The following is a 20,807-nucleotide window of genomic DNA, read 5'->3' as shown; positions in this document are numbered from 1 at the left end:
TCCAATTTGTGGATATCCAGGATTCGCTTCTTACCAGATGCTAGGTAATCCAAATTTAGTGTCTTGATAGCCCAATATGCCTTGTGCTTGAGTTCAAAAGGTAAGTGGCATTGCTTCCCGCAGACCAACTGTACGGTGTAGTTCAAGTGGGAGTCTTGTAAGCAGTTTTGTAAGCCCACAGTGCTTCTTTTAGCTTTTCAGACCAATCTTTTCTAGATATTGATACAGTTTTCTCCAAGATCTGCTTAATCTCTCTGTTGGATACTTCCACTTGACCATTAGTCTGGGGGTGATATAGTGTTGCTACTTTGTGTTTCACTCTATATTTCCTTAAGATTTTATTAAATATTCTGGATATAAAATGCGATCCACCATCGCTTATGACCAGTCGTGGAACTCCCAATCTGGGAAAGATATTGTTCTTGAACATCTTGATGCCTACTCTTGTAACGTTGGTGGGTGCGGCTATAGATTCTATCCACTTGGACACATAGTCAACTGCTACCAAAATGTACTTGTTTCCCAATGAAGATGGAAAAGGTCCCATGAAATCTATACCCCAAATGTCAAATAGTTCTACTTCTTGGATGTTCTTCAAAGGCATTTCGTCACGTCTTGAGATGTTCCCAGTGCACTGGCACTGGTCACATCGGACAATAGAAGCATGGACATCACGCCATAATGTCGGCCAATAAATACCAGCTTGAAGGATCTTAGCGTATGTCTTGGATGTGCTTGAATGTCCACCATAGGATGAAGAATGACAATGCTCTATGATGTTTCTGACTTCTTCTTCCGGGACGCAACGTCGAAATATGTTATCAGTTCCTCTTTTGAAAAGGAGTGGTTCGTCCCAATAGAAGTGTCTTATATCTTTAAAGAACTTCTTCTTTTGTTAATAGTTGAGGTCAGGTGGTATGATATTGTAGCGGTGTATTCGTCACTTTATGATTTATTGACTAAATCAAAAGCAAAGCATACAAAGAATCGAGTCACCACCGCACTTTTATTTATCCAAAGGAATGGCTAAAAAGCGAACAAAAGCCTAAGAAGTTTTACACATAGAAAACTAATGAAAGATCAGAGATCTGGGTAAGGGGTAAATTACGCAATGGGAAGGTGTTAGGCACCCAAAACGTCCTAGGTACTCCTAGGGAGCCCTTTTCACACTTGTTGTACGAAATGTTATTTGTTTATGAAATATTTATTCTGCAAACATGATGGCAGGGATAAGAAAAGAATATACAAGTTAGTATTTTTGTGTTTGAACGGATGAACCCGTTGCCTACAAACCTTTCCATGGAAAGTAAGGATCAAAACGCCGTAGTTCGGCTAAAAGATTTCCAAATTATGAGTGAATTCATTTTAAAACAAAAGCCCTAAGGTCTTTCGTTATCCACAGGAGAACACTCAACCTTATGCAAACAACAAGTCCACCATGCGAGAAAAGCTTCAACTTGCTAGTGAGGGGTTAACCCTATAATAAGCAAGGAAGTCTTACAATTCAATCACTAAGGACAAAAGGTGAGATTAACATCAACCAACTAGGATAAATCAAACATATGGCTAATGTATGAAAACTTATCAAGAATGGACAAAGCCACAAAACAATTGAATGAGTTGAATTAACCAGTTAGAATTTATTCACAAAAAGATGGTCAAAGTATGATTAGAATTCAATTCAAAAGAAGTATTATGAAAATGAAATTTGAAAAATCAAAGGCTTAAGGCCTAGGTTTCTAATTTGAAAAGAAGTGAAAATGTTTGCACAATATTTTTTGGTTTGGATTAACATGCAAATGGAGATTTAAAGAAACAAAAGGATGGGAGGGTGAGGGATATAAAACTTCTTAGATGTTCACCTCTTGAGATCATATGTAGATGATCCAAGTGATTCCTTTGGAATAGGCAATAAGCAATAATAGATAAACAACAAAGCAAATGGATACCGGATGCCAATCAATGGACTTACACCAATCTCACAAAACAAAAGGGGATACCGGATACCAATCAATGGGTTTACACCAATCTCCTAAAACAAAACCAACAAGGATACCAGATGCCAATCTATGTACTTATACCATTCTCCCAAAACAAAACAACACATGGATATCAGATGCCAATCAACTGGACTTATACCAATCTCCAAAGAATGATCATGGGAAACAATTGCCAATAAATGGACTTACAATTGACTCCTCACATATAACAAGCAAAACAAAAGCAATAAGCAAGGGGAAACAAGTTGCCAATAAATGGTCTTACACTCGACTCCAAGGAAATAGGATGCCAATAAATGGTCTTAGTCCCAACTCCTTCCAGATCATAGGAAACAAATGCCAATAAATGGACTTACAATTGACTCCTCAATGGACAAACAAAGATGTCACAAAGATATGAACAATGATCATGAAATGATGTACAATTAATGATGATAAATGCACAAAAGTACACATAAGCAGATATGCACAGATGAATCAGGTAAGCAACAACAAAGTCAATTAGCACACACTATATACAATCCATTAGGCTCAAGCAAGGTTGGGCTTTACAGCCAACTGGAATGGGGTAATTTGTGCTCTTAACCCTAACATTGAGAGTTAGGGTGAAGCAGATGAAATGGAGATGAGGGGTGTGCCTCATAGCTCTTATCCCTGGCCTGGGAGAGCTTTAAACAATAGAATGTGTGGGAGTTCAGAAAGTTGGAACTCTTCTCCACAATTGATTGACTCTATAAGATCTTGGGTTTTTATCCACAATGCATCAACACATTGTGTGAGCAAAGTGAATGACACACTGAATAGTAGGAGATGGATTACACATCTATTTTATCTGCCAATTGCCTCATAAGAGGACTTTTCCTGCTTGGCACAAAAGATAAACAATCACAAGCATTGCCTCTTAAGGAGGACTTCAGACAGGTGCCTGCCCACATAACAGGACAGGTCTTCCAGACTACATGAAGATTAAAGGTTATACCTAAGTGGTTAAGCAACCAAGCAAATCAAAGTTCCACATGAACTTAAAGCAACTTATGTATCTGTGGAAACCTCAAACAAATCAGTACAATACTCAGACAATTCAAACAACAGTCAATAAGCAACAAACAATCCCAATGTACAAAATGTGTAAGCCAAAGGTCAAACTAAAATGAGTCAACATCAACCTACAAAACACACAAAGATTAGTAATCAAAGGTAAACATCAATGCTCAAGTGATGAAGCATCATTAACCATGGAACTTGGATGTTCAACCTAAAATCAAAGCTCAAAGATAAGCAACAAACCACTAGGTCAAAGCCTAGGGTCAAAGATGGAGAAAAAATTCAAAACAGAAGCTGAAAATTAACAGGAATCAACTTCAAACACATCTTGAAACAATCCAAAAGGTCTCACATCAATATCATTAACCAAAAGCATTTCATGATCAATTGAAGTTCAAGGCAATTTTAAAGCTCAAATGTGATCAACCAGAATGAAAAATCTCAATTAAATCAGAAATGATTCAAATGATTCCAACAAAATTCATGAACAATCACAACATCCATAACATGCATTACACAAAAAATCAGGACAATTGGAGATCATTTGGCATAGCAAACACATCATATAAGTTGAACAAGCAAAAGTGTGACACAAATTGTCACACCAACTTAATATGATCATAAAACAGAAATGATAAATGATAAAAATACCAAATCAATACCAAAATGTCAAGCAATGAGTCTAGTTTCATCATGAAAAATTTCAGAATCATTGGATCAAAGACCAGCATTTCACAAATGTATAAGCATGGCAAGGTCAAATAAGCATACATGTTCAAACATTCTAACACAAAAAATTATCCAGCCAAGCACAACTTGTAAAATTATGATAAAAAAAAACTAGAGAGAAAGAGAAACACAATGCAAAAAACCTGGTAATTTTTGGATTAATTTTCAATTAGATATGAATTTTTAAAGATGAGGAAAATTAAAAAATGCATGAAGCATAGCATATGAAATGTATGGAGGGAAATGAAAAAATAGAATGAAGCATTTGAATAATGGTTGGCACGGAGGATCGAACTAGGTTACAATTCAAATGAGAAGAAGCGCCAATATGAAACGCGGCGTTTCATTAATACAGTTGGCACGGTCAAAGCCTGCATGGCTTGGTAAGAGTAATGAGGACCAATGGAAATACTGTGTGTGCAAAAACGTGAACCAATACATGAGCATGCCCTATTCTAACACATGCAGACCAGAAAAACATTCTCAAACAGATCAAAAGCGTGGCCAAAGATTGAAGTTCATCTTTTTCAACGCGCATGCATATGAACAGTAGCAACATGTTCATGCATCAAGAACAAATGTTCCAGAAATCAAAATCAAAGCCATCATCATGTAGCATATTCAATGTAGATCACGAATCAATAAACAACTAAACATTATTCCACATGTTAAGAGAGAATCGAGCACAAGAACATTTATACATGAAACTTTAATCAACCCTAACTAACTCTAAAGTGCATGGAATTTCATGATTCAAAGCTCAGAGTTACCAGCAAACCTAGATCTACAACAATATCACAATAATTTTGAGAATTAGAGAGATCGATTTGTAACCTCTTGAAGAGCAGCAACTGGAATTGGCTTGGTTCGAGGCTTGAAATGATCAGAAACTTCTCTATGATACCTGTACAAATGATTGGAAGAAAGATTGAAGCTCAATTGTGCTTGCTTTCAACAGAATTTGAAATCACCATGGATATCCAAAGCTTCGAGCATGCTTCAATGTGGCTCCAATTCTCTTGATTCCACGTTCAATCTTGCTTAACAACACCTCAGGATCTAGAATCAAGCAATGGAATATGGTTTTGTATGAAGAAATTGCAAAAAAAATTGAGAGAAAAGTTTCAAGAATTTTTGGATCTAGATCTGAATTTTCATGTCCATGCTGAAAACAGTTAGGTTTTAGTTTATATATGCAATGCTAATCATGTTCTAATCATGCTTAAGCTAATTGTTAATGAAATTAACCAAAAATAAGGTGTAAGTGCAAATTGGCTTTTCACCCTTATTCATGGAGTGCATGTGTGAACAATGCACGAAATCCTTTTCATTTCCACTTAAAATCTGATTTTGGAGCCAATGGTGGTGGGAAAAACTTCAAGCCATGCACCAAATTTGAATTTCAAGATTTCCCTCCAAAAAACCAATGAATTACCAAATGATCATGTGAATGTAATTTGTGCAATGCAATGCATGATTTGGAAACTAGAGGTCAAAAGGAGAAAAATGCAAAAAGAGCCATCCATTTTGGAGCTTTGGTTGAGAAGTTATGTCCATTTGAAGTTCCATGCATAGTTTGCCATGATTTGATCATATCTCCTTAACCATACATGAGAAATTCTTGATCTTGGACATTTTGGAAATGGGAGAGAAAAATCTACAAGTGTCATGTTCAACAAAATTTAAATTGAAGCTTTTCTTGGTGATGTAATTTGAAGTTGAAGTTGGGCTAAAACCTTTCCATTTTTGGCAAATTCAAATTATAGGTCACTTTCTATTTTTGGAAAGTTTTGACCCGACTTTAAATTCTTCAATGTTGATGTTTGAAATGTCAAATGATACTTGTTTGAACATGAATGAAGTATTTCTAATCACTTCCCACCTCCAAATCCACAGTTGACTTGACAGTTGACTTACTAGGTCTTAAGTTGTCTTGGGAATGTTCTGATGAAATTCAAGCCTCTACCACTTGGGATTTTGCTTCAAAATAACATCATGGTTCATATGAACTCTTGATAATGGTTGTGGGGTCCAAATTCTCAAGAATGGCCACCATCTATTGCTCAATGACTGCCTTAGACTGCCTTGACCTGTGATTGCTTCATCTGCAAGACAAAGGTTAGATGACATATTTTTGTACTTTTTGGTTAGTGATGAAAAGAAAAGCAAATGATATACAAATGCAAAACATGTTTGGTGATCAAGAATCACTCTCAAAAAGATAACCCACCCATAGGGAAGGAGGCAAGGTGCACAATGATCCTTGAGGCAATGCAATGATATGATATGATGCCATGAGGGATCTTAGGGACAAAATTGGGGTCTTACAGATATCAGCGGCTAGATAGTTCACAAAATCAGCGTACCATGGTACTTTGTTAATCTCTGAAAATCGTAACAAGGTTGTCCCTATCAGGTACAAGGGGAGTAGTATCTATCTTAGCTACTAGTCTGTCATAAGTGAAGTCATCATTTATAGGTAAATGATCTGACTTTAAATGCTCTAATCTGGAAAGATGGTCAGCAACTACGTTTTTTTTCCTTTTTTGTCTCTAATGTCTAAATCGAATTCTTGTAGAAAAAGGATCCACCTGAGTAATATAGGTTTTGCATCCTTTTTGCTCAGAAGGTAACGGATAGATGCGTGGTCTATATAGACTATAATCTTCGATTCTACAGATAAGACCTAAATTTATCGATTGCGAAAACTGCAACTAGGAGTTCCTTCTCTGTTGTTGTATAATTTAATTGAGCGGCATTTAGGGTTCTACTAGCATAATATATTACGTGTAGTTTCTTATCTTTTCTTTTCCCTAAAACAACTCCTATAGCGAAATCGCTAGCATCACACATTATTTCGAAGGGTTTAGTCCAATCCGGGGTTTGTAGAATGGGTGCTGAGATTAATGCTTGTTTTAACTGGTTCAAGGCTTTGATGCATTTCTCATCGAAAATAAATTCGATGTCTTTCATCAGAAGGCCGGTCAAGGGTTTTGTTATTTTAGAGAAGTCTTTTATAAAGCATCGTCAGAACATGGATAGTATACTCGCATGAGATATATTATCTATTACCGTCAGAACGTAGACAATATACTCGGATGGATGGAAACACCAGGGATACCGGTTACTGGGTATATAATAGGTGACCTACCGAAAAGAGAAACAATCGTTACCAGCAACAACAGGGTAAACGAAAGATAACTCACAGGGGATAAATTGCAAGCATCCGGCAATTATCCAAGAAACAAAGAATATTCGACTCCGCAAAATGGAACACGAATCTTACTCGACTAGGGAAACACAACAGGCTTCGACTGAAGAGTGCATGAGATATAATATCCATTACCGTCAGAATATGGATAACATACTCGCATGGAAGATTATCCACAATCGGTCATAGGGTTAATAAAGGATAAATCAACCGAAAAGAAAGGCATCGGGATACCAAAACTAGGTATATAAAGATGACCGATCAAAGGGAGCAACAATCATTACCAAGCAAACGGGTAAATGAAAGAAGACTCACAAGGGATGCATTGATAAACATCAATGATCCGGGGAACAAATCACTGGCAAACGGTGAAAGAACCCACTGAGGATAAAATTGCTAGCATCCGGCAATTATCCACAAGACTTGTTGGGGATACAATTGCTAGCAAACGGCAATTACCCAGAAGCAAGGAGGGAATATCAACATCGAATATCGGATGAAGATAAACACGACGAGTAACCATCACCGGTTAGGATGAACAACAAAGTTAACTCTACAAAGGGGAGAAATTAGGGTTTACAACTACCGAATACGGGGTAGAAGACCACAAGCTCTGGCTGAGGATAAAATTGCTAGCATCCGGCAATTATCCACAAGAAAGCACAGACTCCGTTGGGGATAAAACCACAACAACATAGGATTTACAACTACCGAAAACGGGGTAGAAGACCACAAAATCCACCATCAACCAGAATGAACCACAAAGGTTACCTGTGCTAGGGGAAAAGAGACAGGACTTACAACTACTGAATATTGGGTAGTAGCCCACAACTCTGATGAGGATAAAAAGATAAGGTTTACATCTACTGAATATGGGGTAGAAAACCAAAACGTCCGTGTGGGAATGAAAGAATCACAATTCCGCACGGGAAACAAAATAGGGTTTATAACAAACCACCAACTGCTGAGGAGCAAGCAAAAACTAGGATTTACGACTACCGACTACTGGGTAGAAAACCATCGACTCTTGCCGAGGAATAAAAGGTATATAACCACAAATCCCGCTAAGAGGAAAAGGAACATAGGACTTATAACTACCGGTATAAGGGTAGAGGCCCAAAAGATTCCGCTGGGGATAAAAGAATTTTTTTGCCGGTTACTGGGCAATTCATTCATTTATTCCACAGGGAAGCACAAGAAACAGTTGACAAATGCCGATTCAGGACTGATCCGAAAAGACCGACTGAATCAAGACTCGTCCTAATGAGGATATAACTCAATTAGGAAGCTTCATCCCAATACATGTGTTGGGAGGAAACGGAAAAAAACCGTCATCCACAAGGATATATCTCAGTGGGGAACTACAGAAGGAAAGACAGACAATTTCTGATTATGGGGTTGACTCTATATTGAGAGATTAAACACCTGACATCTGCTTGGGGAGATCTATTGGAGAGATCTATATCACCCATAGCAGGAGACAACAAACAAAAGATATATGGCAAAAAATGCAACATGAATATCTGAATGTTTATGAGTATGCATGAATATGTGTAAGTTATGTTTGATGAATGCTGACAAAACAGATATATCTACCACAAACAGGCCCAGGAATCAAACGCCCGGTACTACACTTCCATATGAAAAAACCAAAGAAATCCAACTGGAAAGCCAATCTGCTGGAGATCTTCAAGCTAAGAAAGCAAAGATCTGCGGGGAGGCAAAAGATGTCAGGGATATCAAGGAAATCGCAAAATCTCTGAGTGATGGATCAACAATCATCCCAACTAGGGAACAGAAAGTCATAACTGTTAGACAGTGTGGCTAGTGATCGAGAGGGGGGGGGGGATGAATAGATCACCTCTTTAAAATTTAACGGATTTAACGTTTTATCAGAGTTTTTAAAGTTGGCGGAAAAAATCAGTCCCGAATCGACCTCCGTCTATTCTGAACCGCTACTAGAAGACCGGACACACGAGTCTTAATGCTGGATTTGAATAAGAATGACTGAAACCATCCACACCAGAATTTTAGCTAATTGAATGCACTAATCATTAAAGTCTATTTCCAATGAATAAAACCTAGCTAACAATTTTGTCAAACAGTTGGTGTGTATGTGATCAATGATGAACAGCAGTAGTGTTTGATTGAAATTGTTTTCTTGCCACTGCTGTCTTGCAACAGGAACAATCACAACACACACTAACTGAAATTGCGAAAACTGTTTTAAACGTAAAAAGAAGTAAGGTAAGAATACGATACGCAGAGATTTGGTAAGGAAGTTCCCCACGTCGTCCTCGCGTGTGGGTACGTCTCCCTCTCAATTTCAAATGAAATTGAGAACTTTGATTATCAATAATTGCCAAATCCGTTGATACAAGGTTATGATACAAAGACAGAATTCTAAATTCCAAGAACTTCTTCTTGTATGAACCTTCACTTGATCTGAGCACGATCAAGAATTTCCTGCACGAAATTGCAAACAATTCACCGGTTCCACGACCTGCTTGCGAAATCCCCAGATCTCCAAACGCAATGCTGCGGCTGAATCTGTTCTACAAACGTGACTCCCAAACCCTCAAGAACACTCCAGTTCTTGAAGGATAAACCAGTAGGTTTTTCCTAGAAACCCCCTTCAATCTTCAACTCAGCTAGATCCTCGATCGTTCCGCTGAAAACCACAGCTGGATCCTTGATCGTTCCACTGAAAGTTATCTCGATAATCCTTTAATCCAAAGAACAAGAATTATTTTGTGTTGATGTTCTTGAAGAAAAGTGATTGAGAAGATGAAGAAGATGAAGTCTCTTTCAGGTTTCTATGTGCTCTCAAACAATTTCTCCAACACTGCTTTTGATCTTGTGTTCAATTGTTTTTTTTCAAAGAATTCGTACCTTTTTCACTTCTGTCATAACATCTTATATATGCAGCAACAACAGAACTGTTAGTGAGCAAAACAGCTTTATGCATTGATACATGAGGGTATGCATCGATGCATACTGTAAGATAAGTGAATTTTTGGTGAAATGGATTAATCATGTATCGATGCATAATTCGTATGTATTGATGCATGTGATTTTTTCACTAGTATGTATCGATGCCTAATGCGTATGCATTGATACACAGGCTGTTTCAATTGGTCATGTATCGATGCAGGGATCGTATGGATCGATGCATAAAGCCTTTTGCCTTTCATGTATTGATGCATGACTCGTATGCATCGATGCATACTGAACAAGAAAGGTTTTGTGATTTATTACATGTTGTATGTATCGATGCAGAGGCTTATGTATTGATGCATACTGACACAAAGTGCATTTTAATTGTTATTTTAAGAGAAGTGTTAACGTAGGTCTATATGTACAGTTATGCAACAATAGAGTGGGATGAAAATACAATAAAAACACAAATGTATCATGTAATATAATGCACAACCAACATTTGGATGATGATCACACAATTTGCTATCATTAAAAATTAATTCAAAGTAAAGAATTCTCTCACAATAACAGGCAGCAACTGCCACAAAGACAAATCTGTTGGGGAAATGAAGAAATCCCGAGGTTTCTGCAGGGTATCCTCAGTATCAACCGGGAAACAAGAGTTCACTGCACAAGCAAGAACCGCTGAAGAAAACAGAATACAAGTAGAATCTAGCTGAACAAGCAACTCTACTGGGGATACTGTCAGCCACTCCGTCGGGGATAAACCCACTGAGGGAAAATAGATCACGTAAGTAGATTCTGCAACAAGCCACTCTACTAGGGATCAAAAGCATCAGGGAACCAACCAAATCTCTGGATGATAGATCACCAACCGACCCCACTAGGGAAACAGAGATTTTCAACAGGCAGAAACTGCCACAACAGCAACTCTGTCGAGGAAACCAACTCTGGCGGGGATTCCGTAGGGAAACATCACAGATACAATCCATCATACCACAAATCTACTGGTGGCTCCATTGGGGATGAGGAGGAGAGCTGGGGATCAACCACCAAATGCTGAACCTCCTAAGAGAAAAAATCAACAACCACTGAAGAGGAAAAAAAATCACTGCTCTGCTGAAGGGATAAGAGGTGAAAACCTCAACAAGCGCTCTAATGGGGAGATATAGAACAAATGCAGTCCATCATACCAACAACTCTGTTAGCGACTGTGCTGAGGAGAGAATACTGTTAGAGAGGACTGTGAAGTCCTAACAAACACTCTGCTTGGGGAACAACCCCAACCAAAGCTCTGCTTAGGGAACAACCCCAATAACAAAAATGGAGAAAGAGGATACAACCATGCTAGGAATATGAACAAATTTCTTACCCTGTTGGAAGTCATGCCACCCTTGAGAGAGCACTGGGAAATTCTTGAGTCTCCTTTCATCATTGTGAATGTTCACTTTGTTTAAAACAACAATTTGAAAAATTTTATTTGTTAAAAACAATGACATTTTATCAATTAAAACATGCAAAACATTTGTTTAATTGAAACAAATAAGAGTGCAAATAATTGGATAAAAGCTCAAATTTATTTGATGGAATGGTAGCCTGCAAATGGCAAGACTCCATAGATCTGTACAAATTTGAAATCAGTGATATGTATTGGAAGAGGGCTACATTGAACATAATAATCCTTTCTCTACCAATTTGAATCTCGATGTATTCGAAGCTTCAGTCGATGACGAATCACAAATCTCTGACAAAAAGACAGTTGTGGAACAGAAAGTCTTATCAGGATTGAGTTACTTGCCAAATCCCTAATTTTTGCCTAGATTACCCCAGGGTGAGGTACTCAATCTAGCGGGATACAAATATTCTTTTTTTTTTCATGTCTCTAACTTTTGCCTGGATTGCCCTTTCGGGTTCTCCACCGAGACGCTCATTTTTGCCTAAGCCGCCCTTTCGGGTTTTCAACTTAGCGAGCTATTCTTTTCTCTTTACTTTTTTTTAGGCAAAGTATTTCTTGACTGCATCTGAATTCACAGGACGAGTGAAATCCTCCCCATCCATTGTTGTAAGCATCAAAGCTCCGCCTGAAAAGGCTCTCTTAACAACATATGGACCCTCGTAGTTTGGAGTCCACTTGCCCCTGGAATCGGGCACGAAAGACAAGACTTTCTTGAGCACGAGGTCACCTTCTCGGAACACACGAGGCTTGACCTTCTTATCGAATGCTTTCTTCATTCTCTGCTGATATAACTGACCATGGCACATGGCAGTCAATCGCTTCTCTTCAATCAAATTCAACTGGTCGTAACGACTCTGAATCCATTCAGCATCAGTCAACTTGGCTTCCATCAAGACTCTCATTGATGGGATCTCCACCTCTACTGGGAGCACAGCCTCCATACCGTAAACAAGAAAGAAAGGGGTTGCCCCTATTGAAGTGCGGACAGATGTACGATACCCATGCAAAGCAAATGGCAGCATCTCATGCCAATCTTTGCACGTGATAGTCATCTTCTGGATAATCTTCTTGATATTCTTATTAGCAGCTTCAATAGCCCCATTCATCTTAGGTCTATAAGGAGAGGAATTATGGTGTGCAATCTTGAATTCAGCGCACAAATCTTCCATCATCTTATTATTCAGATTAGATCCATTATCAGTAATGATCTTATCTGGCACACCATAACGGCAAATCAGCTGGTTCTTGATAAACTTCACAACCACCTGCCTGGTCACATTCGCATACGAAGCGGCCTCAACCCACTTGGTGAAGTAATCAATTGCTACGAGAATAAACCTGTGTCCGTTGGACGCTTTCGGTTCAATCATGCCGATCATGTCAATTCCCCACATAGAAAAAGGCCATGGTGATGAAATCACATTTAGAAGTGTCGGAGGAATATGAATCTTATCCGCATAAATCTGACACTTGTGGCACTTCTTCACATATTTGCAGCAGTCAGACTCCATTGTCAGCCAATAGTAGCCTGCTCTCAACATCTTTCTAGCCATGGCATGTCCATTGGAATGAGTACCAAATGAACCCTCGTGGACCTCAGTCATCAACAGGTTTGCTTCGTGTCTATCCACGCATCTGAGCAAAACCATGTCAAAATTTCTCTTGTACAGCACTTCACCACTGAGGTAGAAACTGCCTGACAACCTTCTCAAATTTTTCCTATCTTTCACAGATGCCCCAGGCGGGTAGACCTGGTTCTGGAGGAAATTCTTGATATCAAAATACCAAGGCTTGTCATCATTCACTTCTTCAACTGCAAATATGTGAGCTGGTCTATCCAAACGCATCACGACAATGTTGGGAACTTCATTCCAATACTTCACAACAATCATTGAAGCAAGCGTAGCAAGAGCATCTGCCATCCGATTATCCTCTCGAGGAATATGATGAAAGTCAACCTCTGTAAAGAACGTTGAAATCCTTCTTGCAGAATCTCTGTACGGAATGAGACCAGGCTGATTCGTCTCCCATTCACCCTTGATCTGATTAACAACTAGGGCTGAATCACCATACACATCAAGATGCTTGATTCTCAAATCAATACATTCTTCTAGTCCCATAATACAGGCTTCGTACTCCGCCATATTATTCGTGCATTTGAAAGTTAGCCTTGCTGTAAACGGAATATGAGTACCATGAGGAGTAACAATCACTACCCCAATTCCATTTCCATATTGATTAACAGCGCCATCAAACTGTTGGTGTAAGCCCTAGAGGCCAATACATTTTGGTACTTGTATCGAATAATAAAAGGCATTCTCTTTATTATGGTTGATTAATAAAGTCCCTGGAATAGATAGTCCGTTTAATGTATTAAGTGTGACTTAATCATGAGAACACATTAAACATAAGGACACTATTCTTAAAGTATCCATAGTCGAGCTTTAGTGTGAAGTGGGATAACATTAAAGCATTAAGACTATTATGTTTGTAGACTGATGATCACATCTCATGGATCATGGATAAAGAGTTATCAGGTCTTAAACATAGGTATGAATATTAGGAGTAATATTTATACCGGATTGACCCGCTGTGAGAATACTATATAGAAAGTTATGCAAAGTGTCATAAGTTATTCTCATGGTGATAATAGTGTATTCCACTCTTCGACCTGAAACCACTATGGACCCTAGATGTAGAGTCGAGTGCTTTATTGCTGATCCAACGTTGTCCGTAACTGGATAACCATAAAGACAGTTGATGGGTACTCCACAAAGCATGCTGAGGGACATGAGTGACCTAGATGGAATTTGCCCATCCTCCATAACAGGATAAATGTCTATGGGCCCAATATTGAACTGGACAAGGATGACACGGTTTATGCCTTGTGTTCAATATAGACATAAAGGGCAAAAGGGTAATTATACACATAATTATTATCACAGATGGTTTTGTCAGATCACTTGACATTTTCGTGTCTTGGGTAGCAGTGATGTGTTGCTAGATACCGCTCACTGTTTATTATATTAAATGCGTGATTTAATATAATTGCCAACGTCGCGAAAACCTACAGGGTCACACACAAAGGACGGATTGATGAGAGATAGAGTAACTAAGGAATGCCGTAAGGTACGGTGCCCTTAAGTGAGTTATAGAACATCGTAAGGTACGGTGTACTTGAGTAGAATACGAAATATAGTAAGGTACCATGGGCTTAAGTGATTTTGGGCATATTATAAGATATGGGCCAAAATACACTTAAGTGGGCTTTTAGCTTGAAGCCCACACAAGTGGTTCTATAAATAGAACCCTTGTGCAGAAGCAAAAATTTGCGGTTGCATTCTTTTCGTTTTCACTCTCTCTCTCTCTCTCTCACTCAAAGCCTTCATTCGTACCAGCTAGCACTGAGATTGAAGGAATCCGTTCGTGTGGACTGAGTAGAGACGTTGTCATCGTTCAACGTTCGTGATCGCTTCGTGGATTTGCATCAAAGGTTTTGATCGTCACAAGAGATCTGCACCAAAGGTTTCAACCGTCACAAGAGGTAAATATTCTATCACTGATCATGACCATTCGTAAGGATCTCTAAAGGAGAAATTTTTTATTTCCGCTGCGCTTTGGGTCGCAAATTCTCCTTCAGTGGTAGCAGAGCCACTTACGAAACCATGACTCGGATAGTTGTTTATTTTCTGTATTAATATGATTAAAAGACAGAATGAATCAATTAATTAAACGGGCAATTAAATTTGGCATCATGAGTGTACAAGTTGGATGATTGATGTTGACTATGCTTCGGAATCCGACATTAGTATGGTGAAGCAGCGATACATCGATCGTCCATAGGTTACGCAATTGAGACCGATCAACTTATATATGATATAAGTAATCCTAACGCAAAGTACGGTATATGTGATATACTGTTTCTGTTTCATTCATTCGAACACTAAATGATTGTTTTCCTTTGAGCGATCAATGGTCATTTGCTTCGGAATCCGACATTAGTATGGTGAAGCAATGACATGTTGATCAATCATACTGAATCAACAATCGAGGTGTGTTTGACGGTCTGAAATTGGCGCATTAGGGTTGGTGACGGCGCAAGGGTTGTGCCGTCAAAGAGTTGTGAATTTAGGGCTTTTGGAACACGTCTGTTGACTGTTTAAAAGTTTGTTATTTTGGATGCGTGAAGCTCGTGTGACGAGCGTGTTGACTGTTTCAAAGTCTGTTATTTTGGCCGCGTGAAGCTCGTGTGACGAGCGTAACAAGCGTAACAAACTGGATGTGTGACGGTCGTAACACGCCCATGACGGTCGTAACAAGGACGCGTTTTTTGTTTTTGACCTGTGACGGTCGTAACGTGTCCTGTGACGCTCGTCACACTCACATGGCCTGTGACGGTCGTCACACGCCTGTGACGGTCGTCACACTCACAGAGTCAAAAATTTTGGGGTCTCTATTTTGTGCCTGCGCAAGAGTTGTGTGGATGCAAACTCTACGTAGTGTGATCGGTCGCCGAAATTTAATTTTGTTTTAATTAAATTAAAGGAATTAAAATTAATATTAATAATGTGTTTGTTATTATTGCCTTGTTGTGATCGGTTATGGCCTTAGTTGTCCTTTATTTTGTTTTGGGTTTTTAAATACGACCTGCGTGTCGTGCCTCTCCTCTTGATCTCTTAATGTAACTTCTTTTCTCATCTCAAACCCTCGTATGTAAAACGAGTTTCTTCTGGAATGTAGTGTTATGAAGAAAGAGAAGAAGACAATGTTATGAAGAAAGAGAAGATTTCAATATCAAAGGAGGACAACCTTGAAGATCAAAGGAGGACAACCTTGAAGATCTTGCTTGGAGACGCTTAGATCGTTATTAGGTTAGCTTAGGTTCTCTCATTGGCTTGGGAGAACAATTGCGCTAGGGGCCATAACTGTTTCATTGTGTATGTATGTTGATGCATGTGAATGTATGTGAATGTATGTTGATGCATGTGAGAGACGATTTATATGATAAACAAGCCGGTGAGATCAGTACAATTGCAATTCCCTCAAAATTAAATATTAAGTTTATACTTTCCAAGTTTTAACACTCATCAAGACTAGTAATGGATAACGTAGGTTTCGCCTACGCGAGGTGCATGATCTATATATTAGTAAGGTGCGATGGGATAATTGTAATATCCAACTGTTAAAACAATGGGTCAAACTTAACTAAACAAATTATAATAATATTATATGTGTTTGCTTTCCAAGTTTTAGCACTCATCAAGACTGGTATCGGATATGTAGGTTTCGCCTACGCGAGGTGCATGTTTTGTATTAGTCAAGGTGCGATGGGATAATTGTAATATCCAAATGCTAAAACGATGAGTCAAACTTAATTATAATTTTATTATATATGTTTAGAAGCAAGAGTTGGGAATAATCCATATGATGGATTGGAATAAGGAGTTATTCACCCAATTGAAATTTTCGAGAGTTGTATGAGATACAATTGGAAGGAGTTCCTACCTAAATAACCTAGTTTTGTGTAATCCGCCTACGCGGACTTAGAACGAAGTGAAATATGGATCTCGACCCACTAGAAAATCTTCCAACGGGATTTTCCGAATCAAATGATGAGGGTCATTTGTTTTGAGTAAAATAGTGGGAGCATATTTGATTAAAGGCCTAATTAAATATGTCAATGATACTTATATTTTCTTAATCCTTACGTAGATAACCATGACAGCAAACACCTCTAACAACATCTTGAGATCAATCCTTGATAAGGAAAAATTGTCTGGGACAAATTTTCTGGATTGACACCGAAACCTGAGGATTGTCCTCAAACATAATAGAAAGCTGTATGTCTTGGAGACACCTGTTCCTGAAGAGGAACCTCCTAGTTCTGCACCTAAGGCAGAAAGAGATACTTATAAGAAGCATGTCGATGATGCCAATGAAACTTCTTGTCTCATGCTGGATGTCATGAACTCAGAGTTGCAAAAGCAACATGAGAACATGACAGCGTTCGATATGATCGAACACATGAAGATGCTCTATCAAGAGCAAGCAAGGCATGAGAGGTTTGAAGTTTCAAAAACCCTTTTTCAAGGCAAGTTAGCTGAGGGAGCCCCTATAAGTCCCCATGTGCTCAAGATGATTGGGTATATGGAAAAGCCTGAAAGGTTGGGTTTTCCCTCGGAAAGGAACTTGCGACTGATTTGGTCTTGCAATCGTTGCCAGATAGTTTCAGTCAATTTGTCCTAAATTTCAATATGATTGATATGGACAAATCTCTTCCTGAACTGCTCGCCATGTTAAGAACTGCCGAGCAGAATCTGAAGACAAAAGGGAAGTCCATTCTGATGATCGGAAATGGAAAGAGACAGAACAAAAGGCCCACCAAGCAGGGTGATAAAGGGAAGGGCAAGGAAGTTGCCAAACCCAGACCCACTGTTACTGTTTTGAGGCCTAGTGGAGGCATAACAAAGGCAGGCACCTGCTTCCATTGCGGTAAGACCGGACACTGGAAGAGAAACTGCCCAAAGTACTTGGAAGATGACAAAATCTCCATTCACAGGAAAAGGTGAAAGAGCTAATGATCTTTTGGCCCTCATACATCTTGATGTATGTGGACCACTGAACATTCCAGCCAGAGGAGGTTTTCAGTACTTCAATTATCGATGATTTCAGTAGATACGGTTGTGTGTAAACACAAATCAAAGTCCTTTGAAAAGTTCAAGGAATTCAAGAATGAAGTACAAAACCAACTAGGTAAGAATATTAAAACTCTTCGATCAGATCGAGGCGGTGAGTATTTAAGCCTAAAGTTTGATGACCATCTGAAAGAGTGTGGGATCCTATCCCAACTTACTCCTCCTGGAACACCACAATGGAATGGTGTATCTGAGAGAAGAAATCGAACCCTGTTAGACATGGTCCGATCCATGATGAGTCACGCCGATCTTCCAAACTCCATTTGGGGACATGCACTATTGACAGCAGCTTACACACTTAATCGTGTTCCATCCAAAAAGGTTGAGAAGACACCATATGAGATATGGAGTGGTAAGAAACCACATATGTCTTACATAAAGATTTGGGGTTGCGAGGTTTATGTGAAATGACAAGTTTCAACTAAGCTTGAGCCCAAATCTGACAAATGCTTATTTGTGGGGTATCCTAAAGAAACAAGAGGATATTATTTCTACAATCCTTCTGAGGGCAAAATGTTTGTCGCTCGAACCTGAGTTTTCCTAGAGAGGGATTTTATTTCCAAAGGAATCAGTGGGAGGAAAGTAGAACTTGAAGAAATTCAAGAATCACAAATTATCGATACACCTATGGAGGAATTAGAGCAGGAAACACAAGTAGCTGTGTAAGAGCAACTTGCTCAAGTAGAACAAGACCAGCGTAGGTCAGGCAAGATACGTCACCTACCTGAGATATATGGATATCTGATCAAGGTGATGTATTACTCATGGATCAAGATGAGCTTGTGACCTACTCATGGAATCTTCGTTTTGATGAAATGGTAAAACAATATGGATTCATCAAGAACGAAGATGAGCCTTGTGTCTACAAGAAGGTTAGTGGGAGCATGATCGTATTCCTGGTATTATATATAGATGACATATTACTTATTGGAAACGATATCGCTACCCTGCAACAAGCAAAGTCTTGGGTGGGGAAATGCTTATCTATGAAGGACCTAGGTGAATCAGCCTATATATTAGGAATCAGAATCTATAGAGATAGATCATAAAATGCTTGGCCTAAGTCAGAGTACATAGACAAGGTGCTGAGACGCTTTAATATGAATGATTCCAATGGTTATGTGTTTTGCTGAAATGGTGGCGCTGTGAGCTTGAAAAGTTCAAAGCAAGATACAGTTGCTGATTCTACAACCGAGGCCGAGTATATTGCTGCTTCAAATGCAAAAAAGGGAGTTGTTTGGATCAAAAAGTTCATTAGTGAACTTGGAATAGTCCCTAGCATTGTGGATCCCATTGGTCTCTATTATGATAACAATGGTGCTATCGCACAAGCTAAGGAGCCTAGATCTCACCGACGATCCAAACACATACTTAGACGTTGTGTGAGAATATGTAGAGTACCTACACTTGACAATATAGCTGACCCACTGACAAAGCCTCTTGCGCAACAGAAGCATGATGGCCATACTAGATCAATGGGCATAAGGGGTATACCTGATTGTCTCTAGTGCTAGTGGGAGATTGTTGGTGTAAGCCCTAGAGGCCAATACATTTTGGTACTTGTATCGAATAATAAAAGGCATTCTCTTTATTATGGTTGATTAATAAAGTCCCTGGAATAGATAGTCCGTTTAATGTATTAAGTGTGACTTAATCATGAGAACACATTAAACATAAGGACACTATTCTTAAAGTATCCATAGTCGAGCTTTAGTGTGAAGTGGGATAACATTAAAGCATTAAGACTATTATGTTTGTAGACTGATGATCACATCACATGGATCATGGATAAAGAGTTATCAGGTCTTAAACATAGGTATGAATATTAGGAGTAATATTTATACCGGATTGACCCGCTGTGAGAATACTATATAGAAAGTTATGCAAAGTGTCATAAGTTATTCTCATGGTGATAATAGTGTATTCCACTCTTCGACCTGAAACCACTATGGACCCTAGATGTAGAGTCGAGTGCTTTATTGCTGATCCAACGTTGTCCGTAACTGGATAACCATAAAGACAGTTGATGGGTACTCCACAAAGCATGCTGAGGGACATGAGTGACCTAGATGGAATTTGCCCATCCTGCATAACAGGATAAATGTCTATGGGCCCAATATTGAACTGGACAAGGATGACACGGTCTATGCCTTGTGTTCAATATAGACATAAAGGGAAAAAGGGTAATTATACACATAATTATTATCACAGATGGTTTTGTCAGATCACTTGACATTTTCGTGTCTTGGGTAGCAGTGATGTGTTGCTAGATACCGCTCACTGTTTATTATATTAAATGCGTGATTTAATATAATTGCCAACGTCGCGAAAACCTACAGGGTCACACACAAAGGACGGATTGATGAGAGATAGAGTAACTAAGGAATGCCGTAAGGTACGGTGCCCTTAAGTGAGTTATAGAACATCGTAAGGTACGGTGTACTTGAGTAGAATACGAAATATAGTAAGGTACCATGGGCTTAAGTGATTTTGGGCATATTATAAGATATGGGCCAAAATACACTTAAGTGGGCTTTTAGCTTGAAGCCCACACAAGTGGTTCTATAAATAGAACCCTTGTGCAGAAGCAAAAATTTGCGGTTGCATTCTTTTCGTTTTCACTCTCTCTCTCTCTCTCACTCAAAGCCTTCATTCGTACCAGCTAGCACTGAGATTGAAGGAATCCGTTCGTGTGGACTGAGTAGAGACGTTGTCATCGTTCAACGTTCGTG

The sequence above is a fragment of the Lathyrus oleraceus genome, chromosome 2 (genome assembly GCF_024323335.1).
Source record: "Lathyrus oleraceus cultivar Zhongwan6 chromosome 2, CAAS_Psat_ZW6_1.0, whole genome shotgun sequence".
Taxonomy (NCBI): domain Eukaryota; kingdom Viridiplantae; phylum Streptophyta; class Magnoliopsida; order Fabales; family Fabaceae; genus Lathyrus; species Lathyrus oleraceus.
Note: the sequence above shows the minus strand (reverse complement) of the source record.